This window comes from Sciurus carolinensis, chromosome X (genome assembly GCF_902686445.1).
Source record: "Sciurus carolinensis chromosome X, mSciCar1.2, whole genome shotgun sequence".
Classification (NCBI taxonomy): domain Eukaryota; kingdom Metazoa; phylum Chordata; class Mammalia; order Rodentia; family Sciuridae; genus Sciurus; species Sciurus carolinensis.
The window spans coordinates 46127109-46147891 of NC_062232.1; the positions used below are offsets into that span (position 1 = coordinate 46127109).

Genomic DNA, 20783 nt, shown 5'->3' on the forward strand with positions numbered 1-20783 from the left:
CTTGCTTTTATTTCTTGTGCTATGGGAGTCCTGTTAAGGAAGTCTTATCCTAAGCCAACATGTTGAAGATTTGGACCTACTTTTTCTTCTATAAGATGCAGGGTCTCTGGTCTGATTCCGAGATCCTTGATCCATTTTGAGTTGAGTTTTGTGTAGGGTGAGAGATAGGGGTTTAATTTCATTCTGTTGCATATGGTTTCCAGTTTTCCCAGCACCATTTGTTGAAGAGGCTATCTTTTCTCCATTGCATATTTTTGGCCCCTTCTAGTATGAGAAAATTGAAGGAAGTTGCAGTTGTTAAAGACATTATCACCACTACAGAAATGCTAAAGACTTTGCCTTAGAGAATAAAGGTGAAATTTCTCTTGAGAAGAGACCAGTGGGTACCCTTTTTGAAAAAGGGACCTAGGCAGTTTTTACAATATGCTCAGCCACCCAGACACTCTGAGGATACTGGAGCAAGGGTCTCTGGAGGTTTGGCTTCTGCTTGAGATGGCAGCAGACCTTGACATCAACCACATGTGCTGGTTCTGCAGGAATGCAGGATGATGGAAGTACAGGGTCATGGAGGTTTCTGCCAAGATTTCAAAGGATGGCTTTGGAGACCAGGCAAGGTGCAGCAGGTTTGGAGTCCCTGTGGGCACCCCCTGGGAAGGATAATTGTGGAGATTTGAAGAAGAAGCTGAAGTTGCTTTGGAGAACCCCAAGATTAAGAAATGATAGTAACATGGGACATCATCCTAGGAAAGCAGCAGGAAGTGAGCAGAGACAAACCAATAGAAAGGCCACTTGGGCTGCAATCAATAAAACCACAGGGGAGGAGCTACACATGCCGTTTGGAGAGAATATCAAGATGCTATGCACCCCAGGTGCTGGACATGGAGCTATAGGACTTGTTCACCCAGATGGGCTTCAGTGTCACTTTTGTCCTATCCTTTTGTTCTGTGCCCCTATTTTTGTAGATGGACATGTTTACTCAGTACCTTCATATGTTGGCTATTTGTAAATTGCTTTTAATTTTATAGGAGCTCACAATGAGATATTGCCTTGAGCCTCAGAAAGACTTTGGAGTTGCTTTCCAGCTCCCGCGTGCTGTGCTTGGGAGTCCAGGTGACTGCACAGCCTGTATGCCCACGAGCTGCAGTGCCTGCAGGTCCCTGGAGAGGACACTGGGTCACCATGGAAGTGAACAATGGTCTCAGTGACCTTTGAAGATGTGGCTGTGAACTTCAACCAGGAGGAGTGGGCTTTGCTGGATCTTTCCCAGAAAAACCTTTACAGAGATGTGATGCAGGAAGTCTTCAGAAACCTGGCTTCTGTAGGCAGATCATCTCTCACTCTGGACACAAACTCTACAAGCATGAGGAATGTGATGAGGATCCATGTGAATTTAAACCCTACAGGGAATATCTGGTTGCTCTCAAAAGTGTTCCAACACAAAAATTAATAACAACTGGAAATGGGCCTTATAAAAGTACAGTATGTGGGAAAGTCTTCAGTTGTTCCAATTCCATTCAAAGGCATGAAGAAACTCATACTGGACACAAATCCTATAAATGTGAAGCCTTTCTTCTCTCACAGGAGCTCAAAGTCACATGATTACACACAGTGGAGATAAACCTTTCGAATGCAAGGTATGTGGGAAAGCCTTTCCCTATCACAGTTTATTTAGAATACATCAAAGAACACGTACTGGAGAGAAACCCTAAGAATGTAAATACTGTGCTGAAACCTTTATTTCACTCCCAAGTCTTCAAAGGCACATAGTCATGCACATTGGGAATGCACCTTTTATTTGTAAAGTATGTGGGAAATACTTTGTTTATCCTATTTTTTAAGAATACATCTAAGAACACATGCTGGAGAGAAACCCTATCAATGTGAATATTGTGGAAAAGCCTTCACACATCAAGGTTCTTTTATAAGACATCAAAGAGCTCATACAGAGCAGAAGTGCTATGAATGTGAACAATGTGGAAAAGCCTTCACTCGTTCCTCCTCCCTTCAGGTCCATAAACAAACTCATAGTGGTGAGAAGCCCTATGCATGTAAACAATATGAGAGAGTCTTCACTCGTTCCTCTCACCGTCAAATACATGAACGAACTCATACTGGAGAGAAGCCCTATAAATGTGAACAATGTGGGAAAACCTTCACTACTTCCACTCACCCTTAACTACAATGAACGAACTCATACTGGAGACAAACCTTATCAATGTGAACTTTGTGGAAAAGCCTTCACTCATTCCTTTCACCTTCAAATACACGATCCAACTCATACTAGAGAGAAGCCCTATAAATGTGAACAATGTGGGAAAACCTTCACTCGTTCCTCTCACCTTCACTCACATGGAACGAACTCACAGTGGACAGAAGTTCTGTGACTATAAACACTGTGGTAAAGGCTTTACTAGATCCAGTCAGCTTCACTTACACAAACAACCTCATACTAGAGAGAAATTCTACTAATGAGAACAATGGGTAAACCTGTTACCATTTCACTCCTAAATAGTAAGAATTTTACTGGAGAAAATTCCTTTGAATGTAAAATGTGGTAAATCAATATTCTTTGTCACCTTGAAAGACATGAATGGTCTCACACTGCAGAATTATTTTTGTTCTGGGGACTTAATCCATGGACACTGTACCACTGAGCAACAACTGGACTAGTCCTGTAGTCCTGTAGTCCTTTTTTAAGACAGGGACTTGCTGAGGTGCTTAGGGCCTTGCTAAGTTGCTGAGGCTAGCTTCAAACTTGTGTTTCTTCAGTCACAGCCTCCCAAATTGCTGGCATTACAGGTGTGCAACACCATATCTGAGTAATATTTTAAATGTGAAAAATATGGCAGATCATCTCATTTTTCCCATTGCCTTCAAAGCCACTTCACTCACACTGGAAAACAAAACCCCTGAATGTGTGATGTTTCATTTTTCTTGTCATCTATGGAAGTCCTTGTGGAGAGAAGCCCTGTGAATGTGAGAAATGTGGGAAGTCTTCCAGTTTTCCCAGTTCCTTCTAAGGACTGGGAAGATTCATCTTGAAAGATTTATGTCAAATAAATAAATAAATAAATAAACCCTATGCAAGTAAGAAATGTGAAGACTTCAGATGTTCTAATTTGTTCAGTTGTGTGAAAGGACTCCTCTGTAGGGAACCCTGTGGATAAGCAATGTGGAGCAGTATTCAACTTTCACAGTTTCCTTCAAAGACATAAAAGGATTCACATCAGGGAATTCCTTCTGCCCTTCAGGAAATGTGGTAACACTTTCAACTTTCCCATTCTCTTTGAATACCACAGAAGAGCTCACTAGAAAAAAGTCTTCTGTGTAGGAACGCAGTGTGGCCTTCACTTTTTTCAGATCCACTCAGAGTTGAGTGATATTTTTAAAATTTATTTTGTACCAGGGATTGAACCCAGAGATGCTTAGCTACTGATCCACAACCCGGTCCTTTTTAAATTCTGAAAAATTTTGAGACATGGTCCCATTGAATTACTTGTGGCCTCATTAAGTTGCTGAGGCTGACTTTTAACTTGTGATCCTCCTGCCTCAGCCTCCTTAGCTATTGCTGCCTTCAGCAAGTGACCTCTTTTTCTTGAGGGAAGGTCTGTAGGGTTGTGAAAGGGTGTGTGCTTTCATTTCTCCTTGTTTGTTCAGAGGTGTTGGAAATTAACCTGGGGTAGACATAAGCATCATATCAGTATGAAAATGTGAAAGAACAACATACTTTTCTGTGTTAAATCTCTTTCCATATTGTTAGATTCAGTTTTCTTGTATTTTAAACTTCCAATCTCATAATTTTAAAATTTTTTCCATGCCCATGGGTAATTCTGATGTTTTCCGTGTCTCAAATATCTTATGACTTTATGTTGTGACAAAAAAAAATTGAGAAGTTCCAAATTTAATTACCAGGGTTAAAGAACAGAGGGAGAAGACAAATAGGAAATTATTATTTTTAATTTATATCAGGCACGCTTAAGCACTGAGCCACATCCCCGGTCCTTTTATTTGTTATTTTGTGACAGGGTCTTGCTAAGTTGCCAAGGGCCTCCTTCAGTTACTGAGGCTGGCTTTGAAATTGGAATCCTCATGCTACAATCTCTTGAGCCACTTGGATTATAGGTATGTGCCACCTCAATGTTTCTTGGCAACCTGATGTAAATCAGAGTGTGACTTGTTTGTGTATGGTGTCCAGAATTTATCCAATTCAGAAGCAAGAATTACCTTTTAATGTATGTAAATTAAAGTCCTTCAAGCTCTAAGATTCTAGAATTATACTGATAATCATAAGAACATTTATTTAGATGTCATATTCCAAATTTTTGTTAGTCCCATTGAATTAACTGAAGTTTACTTGGAAAATTTTTATTTTATTTATTATTTTTTTGAAAACTATAAAACATTTTAAATAAACATAATGAGAAATATGCATGACTATATGAAGGAAAACTTCAGAATTATTGTGGGACATATAATAAAAGCTATATGCATAAAGAAAAACAAAACAAAAACAAAACAAAACAAAACAAAAAAAAAGAGAAAGACTTTGGACTTGAATTTTGAGCAATCTAGGAGCTGTTGAGACTAAAGGGATTCTTGAAAATTGACTAAATATATTTTTCATAGTCAGATGAGTGTGAGCTTTTTGGGTCCAGGGACAGAATGCTATGGTTTAGATGTGAGGAGTTCCCCTAAAGCTTATGTGTGAGACAATGCAAGAAGGTTCAGAGGAGAAATGATGGGGTTGTGAGGATCTTAACCTAATCAGTGAAATAATCTCTGATGGGATTAACTGAGTGGTAATTGGAGGCAGGTGGGATGTGGGTGGAGTAGTAGTTCACTGGGGGCATGGCTATGGGTATATACTTTGTATCTGGAGAATGGAGTCTCTCTCTGCTTCCTGATGATGTAAGCTGCTTCCCTCTGCCACACTCTTCCACCATGATGTTCAACCTCACCTCAAACCCTGAGGGATGGAGCTGGCCTTCTATGGACTAAGACCTCTGAAACTGTGAGCCCTCAAATGAATTTTTCCTCATCTACAATTGTTCTGGTCAGATCATTTAGTCACAGCAGTGAAAAAGGTGACTAAAACAATCGACCTTTAGTCAAACAACCAAGAGATGCAGAAAACCCAAGTCAACAAAATTAGAGATGATAAAGGAGATTTATGATATGGATTTCTGAAATCCAGGGGATCATTTGGTACTATTTTTTAAGACTTATACTCCAATGAATTGGAAAATCTAGAAGTAAGGGATACAATACTAGACAAATAATACCAATAATACCTGGAAAAATCAAACCAAGAGGATATAGAAACCTAAAGAGACAACAAAACATGAGTGTGACACAGTAATAAAAAACATTTCAACAAAGAAAATCCCAGGACCAGATAGATTCTTAGCAAAATTCTACCAGACCTTTAAAGAAGAACTAGCACCAATGCTCCTCAAATTTTTCTGCAAAATAGAAAGAGGTGAAACACTTCCAAATTTATTCTATGAAGACAGTATCATACCCATGCCAAAAGCAAATAAGGATACATTAAGGAAACAAAACTACAGACCAATATCTCTGATGAACTTAGATGCAGAAACCCTTAACACAATCATATTCAAGAACATATTAGGAAGACAGCACATCATGACCAAATCAGTTTTATTCCAGGGATGCAAGGGTGATTTATGATATGCAAACCAATAAATGTAATTCACCACATAATTAGAACTAAGGAAAAAATCACATAATCATCTCCATAGATTCAGAGAAAGACTGACAAAATTCAGCAACTGTTCAGGATAAACACACTGAGGAAACTAGATATACAAGGAACTTTCCTCAATATCATAAAGGCTATATATGACAAACCGAAAGCCAACATCATAGTGAATGCTTAAAATTTGAAAGCATCTTCTCTAAAATCTGAAACAAGATAAGGATGCTCACTTTCACTATTCCTATAGAATGTATTATTAGAAATTCTAGCCAGAGCAATTAGGCAAGAGAGGGAATTAAAATGGACACAAACAGAAAAGAAAGAAGTCAAATTATCATTGCTTACAAATGATATGATCCTATACTTGGATGACCTCAAAAGCTCTACCAGAAACTAGCAATAATAAACAAATTCAGCAAAGTGGCAGGATATGAAATCAACATACAAAAATCAATTGCTTTCCCATTCCAATAATGCATCTGATAAGGAAGAAACCAGGAAAACAATCCCATTCACACTAACTTCAAGGGGGGAAAAAGATACCTAGGAACAAATCTAACCAAGGAAGTGAAAGAACTCTACAATGAAAATGGTAGAACACTGAAGGAAGAAACTGAAAAAGACACTAGGGGAGGGAAATACCTCCCATACTCATGGATAGGCAGAATTAATATTGTTAAAATGGCCATATAACCATAAGTGATCTACAAATTCAGTGCAATACCCAATAAAATATTAATGACATTCTTCATACAACTAGAAAAAGTAGTCCTAATATTCACATGGAAGAATGAAAGACCCAGAATAGCCAAAATAATTCTAAGCTAAAATAAAATAGTAATGCTGGATGCATCACAATATCTTTCCTCAAATTATACTGCATAGTTATAGAAACAAAACGGCATGGTGTTGGCATGAAAACAGGCACACAGACCAATAGAACAGAATAGAAGACACAGAGATGAGCACACATAGATTCTTGACAAATACCATTTGATTAAAATATATGTTGGATGAAAAATAACCCTTTTAACAAATGGTGCTGGTAAAACTGGTTATCAATATGTACAAAAATGAGGCTAATTCCTCTCTCAACGTGCACAGGAGTCAAAGAGGATCAAAGATCTAGGAATTAAACCAAAAACTTTGCAACTCTTAAGAGAAAACATAGGATCAATGCTCTAACATACAATCACAGGCAATAACTTCCTCCACAGAACTCCTAAAATTCAGGAAATACTACCAAGAATTAATGCATGGAACAGTGTAAAATTTAAAAAAGTTCTGCACAGCAAAGGAAATAATTAAGATGTAAAGAGAGAATCTACACAATGGAGAAAATCTTTGCTAACTACTCTTCTGACAGAGGATTAATATCTAGAATATTTAAAAAACTAAAAAAACTTAACATTAAAAAACCGAATTGGAGCTGGGCACGGTGGCATATGCTTGTAATCCCAGTGATTTAGGAGGCTGAGGCAGGAGGAGTGAGTTCAAACCCAACCTCAGCAACTTAGTGAGGCCCTAAGCAACTCAGTGAAATCCTGTGTCTAAATAAAATACAAAAAAGGTCTGGGATGTGGCTCAGTGGTTAAGTGCTCCCAGGTTCAATCTCTGGTAACTGTCCCCCCAAACCAAAAACAAAACAAAAACAAAACCCAATTAGTGAATGGGAATATGAAGTAAACAGATATTTCTCAAAAGAAGAAATACAACTAGTCAACAAATATATGAAAAAATGTTCAACATCTTTAACCATCAGGGAAATGCAAAATGAAACTACACTCAGATTTCATCTCACTATAAGTAGAATGGTGACCATGAAATATCCAAACAATAATAAATGCTGTAGAGACTGTGAGGAAAAGAAAAAAACTTTTATACTGTTGGTGGGATTGTAAACTAGTACAACCATTATGGAGATCAGTTTGGAGGTTCCTCAAAATACTAGGAATGGAACCACCATATGACCACTTTTTGATATTTATCCAAAATCAACACATGCATACTCATGTTTACAGTAGCACAGTTCACAATAATAGCCAAATTGTGGAACCAACCTAGATGTCCATCAACAGATGAAGTGACAATGAAAATGTGCTACATATACACAATGCAGTTCTATTCAGGCATAAATAAGAATGAGATTATGTCATTTGCAGGAAAATGGATGGAATGTGAGTGCTTTATATTAAGCAAAGCCAAACTCAGAAAGTCAAGGGCCACATGTTTTCTCTCATATGTGGAAACTAGAGAAAAAAGGGGGGCTCTCATGAAAATGGAAGAGACATCAGTAGAGAAAATGGTTCAGAGAGGGAGAAGGGGATGGAAAAGGGAAATGTTGGGTGTCACGGCTTAGATATGAGGTGTTCCCCTAAAAGCTCATGTGTAAGACAAAGCTAGAAAATTTAGAGGTGAAATGATCAGGTTACAAGAATGTTAACATAATCAGTGTATTAATCCAGTGATATGGATAAATGGGCAGTAATTATAGGTAGGTAGGGCATGGCTGGAGGAAGTAGGTCACTGGAGCGTGTGACTTTAAATATTTTGTCCCTGGTGAGCAGAGCTCTGTCGGCTTCCTGGTTGCCATGTCCTGAGCTGCTTTCATCCTCCACTCCCTTCTGCAATGATATTCTGCCTCAACTCAGGCTCAGGGCAATGGAGTTGATTGTCTATGGATTGAGACCTCTGAAATCCTGAGAGTCAAATAAACTTTTCTTCCTCTAAAAATTGTTTTTGTCAGGTCTTTTGGTCACAGTGGTGAAAAAGTTGACTAAAACACTGGGGAAAATGTTAACCAAATTTTTGTATCACGTGCTTATATGAATATGTACCAACCAATTCTACTATTATGCACTATTATGCATTATTATAATGCATTGATAAAAATATGGAAAACAGAAGAATGGTAAGGTGTAAGTTTAGAGTATTATTGTCAGTGATACCCAATATATATTATCTATGAGTATGTATTCAAAACATGGATTTTGAATAATTATGAGAGTTAAATAACTAATTGAGAATGATTAATTTACTTATAATGTTATCATAAATTAAAAGTGTAATGGATGTATAATTAAAAGACAGTTTTATATAGAATGTGTGAAAGTTGTCACAGTTTGGAATAACAATATATAAATGTAAAAATGGGTGAAAGAAAGAGAAACATCTCAAAAGAAAAGCACGATAAAACTTTCATATTTGGAAAAGTGAAAGTCAAACAAACAGAATAATAAGTTCAAATTCAATAATAATTAGAAAATGCAAATTAAAATAATGAACACCCATTCTATACCCACTAGTTTGGCACAAACTAGAAGTGTGAAAACATGAAGATTGACTAGGATGTGGGGAACAGGAAATACATATAACCAGATTATATTATACCATGATTTGGTACATTGAACACAACAACTTAGCGTTTAGAAAACTTGAAAAACTTATACTAACAACTCATCATTTGTCATTCTAGGATGTACTCTACATAAACTCAGCTAAGAATACACAACAATATTAATTTCAGCATCGTTTATAAGAATGAACTATGGGAATGAAACAAACTGATCAACAGCAGAATGGATGTTTAAATTTATTTTTCTATGATTCAAAAAATGTCATGTGTACTCTCCAATAGTCTTTGAATGTGACAAAGAATGTTAGAGACATAGAGGAAATTTAAAAAACAAAATATTGAATGACAAAAACAAGCTGCAAAAAATAATTAAATATGATAACATTTACATTTTAAATTTAGATAAGTTGGATTATGAGAATTTCAGAATTCTGTTTTAAGCTTGCTGGCAAAGTAACCACCAAGAAATAAACATTTTCTTGAATATCCTTAAAACTTGATTTATCTAGTTGGAGGATATGTTAGATATGACAAAGTACAGGATGGTTAGTTTTAGAAAGTGCAGAGCTGTCACACTCTTATCAGTTGTGCAGTATATACCTGGGTCATAAAAACCTAGAGCCATCTCCCAGAAGTCTCAGGTATGGGCCATTAAAGAGATTTATTATTTTCTTATTGTATAAAGAACTAATCTTTCATAAGATAGATTTTAAAATTATTGAGTCATAAAACACACAGCAGGTGCGTGTGTGCGTGTGTGTGTGTGTGTGTGCGCGCGTGTGCATGTCCAGGTGTCTAAAATTAACTTTTTGTGCATCCTAAGAATCTTAGCATTGGAAGGGTGGGAAAGAACAGGATCTGTGTTGGAGTAGACATATTTTCAGTAATATTCTATTTCCATTTTAAAAGGTCAAATAAAAATGAATGTTAATTCCCAATGGAGAGTATTTAGTACTTCTAATATTTCTATATATGCTATATTTTTTCAAAATATCAGCTAAAATTATTTTATAAAGATTTTTTAAAAAACAATTTGAATAAATGGCACAAACTTTCTAAGAGCATAATAAAAGGAAAGGAAAAAAGAGTGTTATTTTGCTGTGAGCTCTGGGGAATGGGAAGCAAAAGAAGTTGATTTTCTTTAAGTCAATTTTCTGAATTTTGCACATTTCTCACATTGTGCATGCAATTCTGCAATCAGGAAAAAAGAAATAAAGAAAAAAGGAAAAATATTCTTATGAAGTCAAGCTCGGGACTGCTTAGGTAAACTTACAGATTGTGTCAAAATGGCAGACAGAACTGAACATCAGTTTCTCCCATCATATTCCTAATCCCCTTAAATGTCAGGAAAGGCAGGTTTTGGTATGTAATTAACTCCATAAGGGCATGGGGGTAAAGGAAAGTGCAAATTCCCGGAAGAAGGAAAGCTGATGGGGTAGAGGCCCTGAGTGGGTGGAGTTGGAAGTGGGAATGAAGAGCCTTGAAGCCCCGAACTGGACTAGGGGACACCAGGCAGTGGGAGTGGGGTGGTCATAGGCCCAAGTCTACTGATTTGCGTAGGGGTCGGGGCCTAGAGCCCAGCAGTGCCTCCCCCGCCCTCAGCCAGGAGATGTAGAGTGGTTGGGGGTTCGGGAGGGGATCAGGGAGAGGATTGTAGGGCGGTGTTTGGCAGGAAACAGAGGCCTCTCTCCCGGCAGGAAGCTGCCCTAAGAAAAGAGGGAAGCGATTGCAGAGGCAGCAGCTGCTGGTGGAAAACCTATGTGTGGGAGGGGTGCTGTCGCTGCCTATACCGAGGTTGAGGGCGAACGATCTCAGCGCTGGGGACTCTATCGCCGCCCTCCTATACAAGCTTCTTGCCTCAGAATCCTCTCCCTTTAGCTCTTGCAAATACTCATTCGGCTGGTCTGCTGCTCCTCCTTCGTCACAGGCTTACAAGTAAGGCAGGAATGAGGGCCGGGATCCCAGACGGTGGGGAGTTGGGCTGTGGACTGCGGAACCAGAGGATGGGGGTTGGTAGGAAAATTGACAGGAACATTGGAAAGAATGATAAGGTTCGAGAGAAGGGAAACTGGGAAGGAAGGGTGATTTAGGAGCAGTGGTGGTGGTGGTGATGGTGGGGGGGGAGACACTGGGATGGTATACCAAGGTGATCAGAAAGGGAATTTTTGATGGGAGCCCAGTGGTAAAATGCAGATAGCCAGGAATAGATACGAAGGAGAAATGAGCGCGAGGTAGCCTGCTTGGGTGTGGACAGGAAGGATGGATGAACAGCAGGGGGCTATGGAGAGTAGACCTGGGGACTGCATGTACTGATGGAGAGATGAAGTTGGGGCTAGAAATGATGAATGTGTTTGTGGGACTACAAAGGGGACAGGGGGTCAGAAAGTATGCAAAAGAGCCCATCTCGCGTCTCAACAACCACGATGACCACAGCCACCTGTTTAGTTTTCTCCTGCAGCCAAATAAACCTGGAATGAAGACAAGGCAGGCAAGCATCCTAGAGTGTATTGATACCTAATATTGCTACAGTGCTGCATCTATTTCCTGCCACTCCAACACTTGACACAGTTCTGTTGAAAGATCATCTTCCCTCTTGGGAGCCATAGGTGTGGCATGTCTCAATGTGCAGTTGCTTTTAATACTAATAATCAATATATCCTTAGATTCAGATTATAGAGAATACTGGGGAGATTTCATAGTGCGGGACACAAAATAACATACAGTAAAATTTAATATTAATACTTAGATGAAATCATAAATAAGCGATTATGATTTGCTCAAATTCGTAGGGAGTCTGTGATTTCTTTTAGTATACAAATTCTCTAAAAGTTATATATAGGTATATGAGAGTGTATTCTCTTAGCTTTGAGGTGGTGTTTGGTTTTCATTGCTTTCTTAGTGTTTATAATTAAGTTTAAGGATATTTTTCCCACTTAATAAAATAAATAGGTTAATCATAAGTACAATTTGTATTCTTCATATGTCTAGTTCTTTAAAGATCAAAATAGAGTTTTAGTCTGTCATTGAGTACATGAAATAAAATAACTATAAGTTGATTCCTTTATTCTCTGTTAGTAATAACAAAAATTTTCCACTGTTAATAACTAACATTAGAGTTTTGGAAAGGGTAACTTCTATAGAAACTTAATGACGTATTCTTTCAGGAAAATTAAAACTAAACGGAGTATGGTGCCCTCTACCTTGCTGGGAACTGGTTTTTTTGTTTTTTGTTTTTTTTTTTTTTAATTTAAGCTCTCATACAGCAAGAACATGATTCTTGAATAAGATCATTAATTATACCCTTGAAGATTTTTTACTTAACATTTCCTTGTATTAACCATAAAATGATGTAATCGATACCAAAGAAAAAACATACAAAAGATTCTGTGAACAATAAAGATTTAGATTCAGCCTCAGAACACTTGGTGTCTCTGTGTGCTGTTTCTCCACTGGGCCGACACTTCCCATCCACCTAGGACTCCCGACTGCTGCTAGGGCTGGACCCCAGCACTTCAGGACACATATGAATAGCTTGTGTAGCAGTATACCTGGTGTGTAAGGACTTGGCAATACAAGGAAAAAAACCTCATTTTGTATTACATAGAATGTCTCTCCTTAGCCTCTTTCCTCCCATTGCAGGTATGAAAACTCACCACAACAAGACAGCTTCAAGACAGCAAACCAGGAAGGCTTTATGTTACCTCATCAGTTTTACAACCAGAAAAAGGTCTCACAAAAGAAGCAAAGGGGCAGATATTCCTGGACCCAGAGGAATATCCCGGGCTTCAGAATTTCTCATGGATGGAAGGAAGGTGGTGAGCCCATCACCTAGTGAAAAGGAACTGTTTTGGATCAGATGTGTATAATTCCTCTCTTTATATAGTGAAATATGATGGAATTGACTGTGTCTATGGCCTGGAACTTCACAGAGATGAAAGGGTTTTAATGCTTGAAATCCTTCCTGATAAGGTGCTACTTCCTCAAGTCAGACATGTGCACCTTGCAAATACCATAATAGGCAAAGCAGTGGAACATATGTCTGAGAGTAAGCATGGTTCTAAGGATGAATGGAGGGGGATGGTCCTAGCCCAAGCACCTATCATGAAAGCCTGGTTTTATATTACCTATGAGAAAGATCCTGTCCTGTACATGTACCAGCTTCTAGATGATTATAAAGAAGGTGACCTCCGTATCATGCCAGAGTCCAGTGAGTCTCCTTCAGCAGAGAGGGAGCCCGGAGGAGTTGTAGATGGCCTGATAGGCAAACATGTGGAATATACCAAAGAAGATGGCTCCAAAAGAATCGGAATGGTCATTCACCAAGTGGAAGCCAAACCCTCTGTGTATTTCATCAAGTTTGATGATGATTTCCACATCTATGTCTATGATTTGGTGAAAAAGTCCTAACTGTTAGGGTAAAATGTGCCACAATTTTGGAAATAAACGTATAATTTGTAGACACTCCAAAAAATGCTGCTTTTCAGTGTATTGAAAGTTTAAGGGTCCCTGAAAACCCAACGTCTTTGCCAGCATAACTGTTGTTTTGTTCTGAAAAATACAAGTTTATGTGGACATGACATGCTGTGTGTAAGCACTTTGTCTTGTTGAAAAGATTGAGTGTGTTTGGTGGATGGGGCACGAAAGGAAGGAACAGCTGTCAATTCAGGCTGTGAATAAAGTGCAGCTAGTATCATAATCACTCATCTAAAAATGGAACAAGACTTAGCTGGTCTGATCTGGAGGGGAGGGGAAAGGACTAATGATGGGCTGTGGGGGATGGGACAGGAGGAGGTATCTACTTAGGCAGAGGGAGAGAGGGGCCAAACAATTGGGAGTGAGTTTGTGCAATACCTGCCAAGCAGAACCTCAATCATCAGACTAAATATACTAACATAGTACTTTATAAACTCTGGGCTATGGGATGCCTCTTTGTGTACTTCCTAGAGGACCCAGACATGGTAGATCTAAGACCTTAAGGTCATGATTCATTTCCCCTTACACTGGATAACCAATGATTGTGGAGAAGAGTTAGTGGTGTTCTCAGAACTCAAGAGATGCCACCTTGAGTTTGGAATATATTTTATCTGGAAGAATGGAATGTTGCTGAACCCTTGTATAGCAGTCTCATAACTGCTCTTTCTTCATTTGAAATGTTTCTTGTCTTCCTAGAGAGGAGAGGCATCAGCCTAATATTTCTTCATGACATGGGACTTTCCATTCTTCTTTTAGCAGCTTCTTGAGCCGCGGGTGGTTCTACCCAGTACCCAACAAAGGGAGGACTTTTGCCTTCTGGAGTCTTATTCTGGCTAGATCTACACAACAGAAAATCAGTGACTACTGACTCCTCACTGATATCTCATTACCAATTTCTATCCTTTTAAGCTTTCATGGAGCTGTAGCGGAATGTTGTGTAGCTTTTTGTTTCTAGGTGATATAGGTGCCACAGGCATTCAGTATGGGAGTTGTGACTTTGTATAGCTAATTTCTTTGGCTTTATAATGCCACAGGGAGTGGTTGTGGTTGGCGAAATGACAACCTCAGTAAAGTCCCTCAGAATTATGGTGAAGTGACTTGTGTCCTTCTCTTCCTCTTTGTCTAGTCTTTTCCAAGTTCTCCTGAAGTTCTTCTCAAAATCCTTTCTCTGCTTTCCACATCTCCACCCTTCACTAAACTAATACTTCTGCCCCAAAAGGAAGAGTGCTGGTTGATTCCTGCTGCAACGGCTTCTCTAACACAATGCATAGTGTGTGTGGGGGGGAGGGTAGGCAAGGAGCTTCTAGGAGTTGAAAGTGTGCGGTAAATCCAGTTAATTTTGTCCACCCAACACTGACTCAGGCTGAATGCCAGACAGTGAATGGAATCTGACATAATTTTCTTCTGTACATATATGAATACACCTCAGTGAATCTTATCATCATGTATAGACATAAGAATGGGGTCCTAATTAGAATAAGATGTAATCCATACTTGTATATTATATCAAAATGAATTCTACTGTCATGTATAACTAAAAAGAACCAATACAAAAGATAAAAAGAATTACACAAGGCAAACCCACCTTACCATAGCAGAAATTGTCTTTCATACATTACACATTTTGTCCAATGTCGGCCAGCTGTCATGTTTTGTTTGGCATGTGTTTTTATTATTTTCTACTTTAAATTATGTATTTTGGACATTTGGGAGAGTCCACATAATGTAAATCCATTTCTGGTTTCTGAAAACCAAATGAAACAAACAAATGATGGGGGCCTGCATTTAAAAAAAGGATGCACACAGCTCATTTTAGTCTCAAAATGTCCTCTTCAGTTGACCATTTCCCCAACTGGCCTGCCTCATTCTAATAAGATGCACAGTTGCACTGTGGAAATGCATTTGTAAATTTAGGGTTGGACTTAGGAAAATCTGCCCCTGTTTTCCTTTCTTTGACCCATTAATTTCTTAATTCATTTGCACTCTTCTAGGCATGGGAATGTACAATACAGTAATGAACAAAGGAATGAAAGAAGATCTTACCTTCCTGGAACTTTCGTTTTAGCTGGAACTTTCATTTTAGCATGGGAGATAAGTGGTAGCCAAGATAAATAAGTAAATACAAAGGAATTTTATAGTGATGATGCTATGAAGGAAAGAAAAGCAAGATAGGAAAATAAAATTCCAGGTAGAAGACTGCAATTAGAGAGAGGGTGACCAGGGAAGTCCTCACTGAGAACTTGACTTTTGAATAAAGACCTGAAGGTAATTTGAAAACTGGTCCTGTAACTGTTCCTCCAGGTAGAGGGACAGGAAATGCTGAGAACTCAAAGCAGGAGAAAGCTTGGCATAGTTGAGGAGAAGCAGACAGGATGGCATCATGGCTGGAATTGAGTGAGCAAGGTAGAGGTTCACAGGAGATGATTTCAGAAAGACCATTGGGATGGGGAGTCAGCTTAAAATTGTTTAGGTTGAAATATGTTGAACAGAATTTGTTTTTTTATTGAGTGACTATTCAGATATGTATAACAGAGGAATGACATATTTTCCCTCATATTTCACCAGGATCAATCTGGCAACTCCAGAAGATAGTCTGTTAAGGATTAAGGCAGGAAAATCAAATATGATAATGGAACATGGAAGTGATCTCAAAAACATATTTGCACATAGGAAACTTGCATTATAATAGAAGAGGCATTTCAAATTATTGATGAAAGATATTTATTTCTATTTTTTATTTTTTAAAAAAATTTAAATTCATTTTAGTTATACATGATAGTAAAATGATCTCTGATACATCAAATATAATGGAGTGTAATTTCTCATTCTTCTGGTTATACATGATATAGAATACCATTGGTTGTATAGTTTTATATGTAAATAGGGTAATAATGTCTGATTCATTCTATTATCCTTCCTACTCCCATACTCGCTCTCCTCCTTTCACTCTCCTCTACTTAATCTAAAGTAATTCTCTTCTTCCCTAGCATCCCCCTCCCCACCGTGCCACCCTGTCTTGTGACTTAGCATCCACATATCAGAGAAAACATTTGACCTTTGGTTTTTTTGGGATTGGCTTATATTTCTTAGCATGCTATTCTCCAGCTACATCCATTTACTGGCAAATGCCATAATTTTATTCTTCTTTAAGGTTGAGTATTCCATCATACATACACACACAGACACACACAGACACACACACACACACACACACACACACACACACACATATCACAGGTTTTTAATCCTTTCATTTGTTGAGGGGCACCTGGGTTGGTTTCATAGTTTAGTTATTGTGAACTGAGCTGCTATGAACATTGATGTGGCTGCATCACTGCAATATGCTGATTTTAAGTCCTTTGGGGATAGTCCAAGGAGTCAGATAGCTAGGTCAAATGGTGGTTCCATTCCAAGTTTTCTGAAGAATCTCCATGCTGCTTTCCAGAGTGGTTGCACCAATTTGCACTCCTACCAGCAATGTATGAGTGTACCTTTGTTCCCCACATCCTCACCAACATTTATTGTTGTTTGTATTCTTGATAATTGCAATTCTGACTGGAGTGAGATGAAATCTTAGAATAGTTTTGATTTACATTTCTCTAATTGCTAAAGATGCTGAACATTTTTTCATATGTTTGTTGACTGATGATTATGTTTCTTCTGTGAAGTGTCTGCTCAGTTCCTTAGCCTATTTATTTATTGGGTTATTTGTGTTTTTTTGGTGTTAAGTTTTTTTGAGTTTTTTTTTTATATATCCTGGAGATTAATGCTTTATCTGAGGTACATGTGATAAGATTTCTCCCATTCTGTAGGCTCTCTCTTCGCATTATTGATTGTTTACTTTGCCAAGAATAAACTTTTTAGTTTGAATCCATCCTGCTTATTGATTCTCGATTTTACTTCTTGTGCTTTAGGAATCTTTTTAAGGAAGTCAAATCCGAAGCTCACATGGTGAAAATATGGTCCTATTAGGTGCAGGGTCTCTGGTTAGTACCTAAGTCTTTGATTCACTCTGAGTTGAATTTCATGCAGGGTGAGAGATAGGGTTTAATTTCATTTTCTTACATGTGGATTTCCAATTTTCCCACCACTATTTATTGAATAGGCTATCTTTTCTCCAGTGAATGTTTTTGGAGCCTTTCTCTAGTATGAGATAACTCTATTTATGCAGGTTTTTCTGTGTCTTCTATTTTGTACCATTGGTCTACATGTCTTTTTGGTGCCATCCCATTTTTGTTACTATTGCTCTGTAGTATAGTTGAAGGTCTGATATGTGATACCTCCTGTATCACTCTTCCTGCTAAGGATTGCTTTGGCTATTCTGGGTTTCTTATTTTTCCAAATGAATTTCACTATTCCCTTTTATATTTTTTATGAAGAATGTCATTGGGAGTTTAATTGCAATTGCATTAAATCTGTATAATGCTTTTGATTGTATGGCTACGTTGACAATATTAATTCTGCCTATTCAGAACCATGGGAGGTCTTTCCATTTTCTAAGGTCTTCTTCAATTTCTTTCTTTAGTGTTCTGTAATTTTCACTGTAGAGGTCTTTTATCTCTTTATTAGATTGATTCCCAAGTATTTTATTTTGTTGAAGTTATTTTGAATGGGGTAGTTTTCCTAACTTCTCTTTCAGTAGATTCATCACTTATGTATAGGAAAGTGTTTGATTTATGGGTGTGTTAATTTTATACTGCTACTTTGCTGAACTGATTTATTAGTTCTTGGAGTTTTCTCGTGGAATTTTTTGGCTCTTCTAAATATAGAATCATGTCATCAGTAAATAGAGATAGTTTGAGCTCTTCTTTTCCTATTTGTATCTCTTTAATTTCTCCTGTCTAATTTCTCTGGCTAGAGTTTCAAGGATAGTGTTGAATAGAAGTGGTGAAAGAGGGCATCCCTGTCTTGTTCTAGTTTTAGATGGAAGGCTTTCAGTTTTTCTCCATTTAGAATGATGTTGATCTTGGGTTTTAGCATAAACAGCATTTATGATGTTGAGGTATGTTCCTACCATCCCTATGTTTTCTAGTGTTTTGGACATGAAGAGGTGCTGTATTTTGTCAAATGCTTTTTTTGCATTTATTGAATAATCATATGATTCTTTTTTTTTTTTATTTATTGTGAACAAATGGGATACATGTTCTTTCTCTGTTTGTACATAGAGTAAAGGCATACCATTTGTGTAATCATACGTTTACATAGGGTGATGTTGGTTGATTCATTCTGTTATTTTTTTCCCCTTCCCCCCACCCCTCCCATCCCTCTTTTCCCTCTATACAGTCCTTCCGTCCCCCATTCTTGCCCCCCTCCCTAACCCTCACTCTAACCCTAAAACTAACCCCTCCCACGCCCCATTATGTATCATCATCCACTTATCAGCGAGATCATTCTTCCTTTGGTTTTTTGAGATTGGCTTATCTCACTTAGCATGATATTCTCCAATTTCGTCCATTTGCTTGCAAATGCCATAATTTTATCATTCTTTATGACTGAGTAATATTCCATTGTATATATATATGCCACAGTTTCTTTATCCATTCATCAACTGAAGGGCATCTAGGTTGGTTCCACAATCTGGCTATGGTGAATTGAGCAGCAATGAACATTGATGTGGCTGTATCTCTGTAGTATGCTGATTTTAAGTCCTTTGGGTATAGGCCAAGGAGTGGGATAACTGGGTCAAATGGTAGTTCCATTCCAAGTTTTTTAAGGAATCTCCATACTGCCTTCCAGAGTGGTTGCACTAATTTGCAACCCCACCAGCAATGTATGAGTGTACCTTTTTCCCCACATCCTCGCCAACACCTGTTGTTGCTTGTGTTCTTGATAATCGCCATTCTGATTGGGGTGAGATGGAATCTTAGGGTGGTTTTGATTTGCATTTCTTTTATTACTAGAGATGTTGAACATTTTCCATATGTTTGTTGATTGTTTGTAGGTCTTCTTCTGTGAAGTGTCTGTTCATTTCCTTAGACCATTTGTCGATTGGATTATTTGTAGTCTTGGTGTTGAGTTTTTTGAGTTCTTTATAGATTCTGGAGATTAGTGCTCTATCTGAAGTGTGATGGCCATACTACCAAAAGTGCTATACAGATTCAATGCAATTCCAATTAAAATCCCAACGATGTACCTTACAGAAGTAGAACAAGCAATCATGAAATTCATCTGGAAGAATAAGAAACCCAGAATTGCTAAAGCAATCCTTCACAGGAAAAATGAAGCAGGGGGTATTGCAATACCTGAACTTCAACTGTACTACAAAGCAATAGTAACAAAAACGGCATGGTATTGGTACCAAAATAGACAGGTAGATCAATGGTACAGAATAGAGGACACGGACACAAACCCAAACAAATATAATTTCCTCATACTAGACAAAGGGGCCAAAAATATGCAATGGAGAAAAGATAGCCTCTTCAATAAATGGTGCTGGGAAAACTGGAAATCCATATGCAACAAAATGAAAATAAACCCATATCTCTCACCGTGCACAAAACTAAACTCAAAATGGATTAAGGACCTCGGAATCAGACCAGAGACCCTTCATCTTATAGAAGAAAAAGTAGGTCCAGATCTTCAACATGTCGGCTTAGGACCAGACTTTCTCAACAGGACTCCCATAGCACAAGAAATAAAAGCAAGAATCAACAACTGGGATAGATTCAAACTAAAAAGCTTTCTCTCAGCAAAGGAAACTATCAGCAATGTGAAGAAAGAGCCTACAGAGTGGGAGAAAATCTTTGCCAATCATATGATTCTTAACTTTAAGTCTATTGATGTGATGAATTATGTTTATTGATTTCTGGATATTGAACCAACCTTATATCCCTGGGATGAACCCCACTTGATCATCATGCAGTATCTTTTTAATATGTTTTTGTATGTGATTTGCCAGAATTTTATTGAGAATTTTTATGTCTATGTTCATCAGGAATATTGGTCTGATGTTTTCTTTCTTTGATGTGTCTTTGTCTGCTTTGGGTTTCAGGGTGATATTAGCATTATAGAATGAGTTTGGAAGGATTCCCTCCTTTTCTATTTCATGAAATACTTTGAGAAGTATTGGTATCAGTTATTATTTGAAGGTCTTGTAGAACTTGGTTGATAATTCCTCTGGTCCCAGGCTTTTCTTGGTTGGTAGGTTTTTGATGGCTTCTTCTATTTCATTGCTTGAAATTGATCTGTTTAAATTGTGTATGTCCTCCTGATTTAGTTTGGGCGGATCATACATCT

General features: G+C 37.9%; 1 pseudogene; it reads left to right on the forward strand.

Annotated features, from left to right (window-relative positions):
* The first annotated feature begins 12715 nt into the window (after window positions 1-12715).
* On the forward strand, window positions 12716-13814 carry LOC124972142 (spindlin-2-like; annotated as a pseudogene).
* Window positions 13815-20783: the final 6969 nt, after the last annotated feature.